Below are 1471 nucleotides of genomic sequence, written 5' to 3'. Positions count from 1 at the left end.
CCTATATAGAAGTCTGTGTTACATATGGAGTAATAAAAATAGAGGATAAGGTTTCTATATAGAAGTCTGTGTTACATGTGGAGTAATAAAAATAGAGGATAAAGTTCCTATATAGAAGTCTGTGTTACATGTGGAGTGATAAACACAGAGCATAAGGTTCCTATATAGAAGTCTGTGTTACATGTGGAGTAATAAACAGAGAGCATAAGGTTCCTATATAGAAGTCTGTGTTACATGTGGAGTAATAAACATAGAGGATAAGGTTCCAATATAGAAGTCTGTGTTACATGTGGAGTAATAAACATAGAGGATAAGGTTCCAATGTAGAAGTCTGTGTTACATGTGGAGTAATAAAAATAGAGGATAAGGTTCCTGTATAGAAGTCTGTGTTACATATGAACAATAGAAATAAAGGATAAGGTTCTTATTTCTCTAGTCGCATCCCATTGTTAGAGACTGTCAAATATAACTCAAACTAAGAGTTGTTTGTGTTCACTTACAAAAACTTCAGCAGCTGAAAGGGCGGGCATGTTCGGCGTCTGGGAGTCGAATTCGCGACCCACAGATTGCGACTCCAGCGGCCCAACCACCAGGCCATCCAAGGCTTGAAGGATATACAATTTAGAAAAATAAAAAGTTTGTTTAATTCTACGCAAGGCTACTCGAGAGCTAGCCATCCTAATTTTGAAATGATGGACAAGGAAGGAAGGCAACTATTCAACAACACTCACCGCCATGCGTGAGCTACTCTGATCGAATTGTAGGATTTAACCGTCACTTTATAACGTATCCATGGCGCCAAAGTGCGGAGCGTGAACCACTGGTCAACTTGCAAGGTTCTTGCTGGTTGGGTAACACCTATGAAGAGAAGGATGCCGAGTCAGACTATGTGAACAATCTAGAAATAAAGAAAAATAAATGAACGCACACGTTTCGGGAAAGTATTTACAGTCTGAGTTAAAATGTAGTTTTGATTATTTGTTTTGTTTATTTGAAGTTAAGCACAAAGCTACACAATGGGCTATCTGTGCTCTGCCCACCACGAGTATCGAAACCCGGTTTCTAGCGTTGTGAGTCCGCAGACATGCCGCTGTGCCACTGAGGTCTTTTTTTTTTATTGTTATTATTAAGCACAAAACTACAAAATGGGCTGCCTGGGTTCTTCCCACCTCAGGTATCGAAACTCGATTTTTATCGTTATAAGCCCTCTGACTTACTGCTATGCCACGTGGAAACTACAGTTTTGATAACTAAATAGTGAATCTCGCACGTGAAGCAACATTTTGGCGTGTCAAACAATAGTTAGCCTCTCAACCACTATAAACCTTAATGTGATTTACTTGACACTTATACAATTCATGAAACCATCATGTCGTTCCACCAGTGAACAGTCGTAACTGAAATGTCAAAGGGTATATTGGTGGAAGTTGCGTGATGTCACACGGGAGCACTATATCTGAAATTTTTTTGT

This window comes from Limulus polyphemus, unplaced genomic scaffold (genome assembly GCF_000517525.1).
Source record: "Limulus polyphemus unplaced genomic scaffold, Limulus_polyphemus-2.1.2 Scaffold1495, whole genome shotgun sequence".
Classification (NCBI taxonomy): domain Eukaryota; kingdom Metazoa; phylum Arthropoda; class Merostomata; order Xiphosura; family Limulidae; genus Limulus; species Limulus polyphemus.
The sequence above is the reverse complement of the archived record's forward strand: the minus strand, read 5'-3'. Positions refer to the sequence as shown.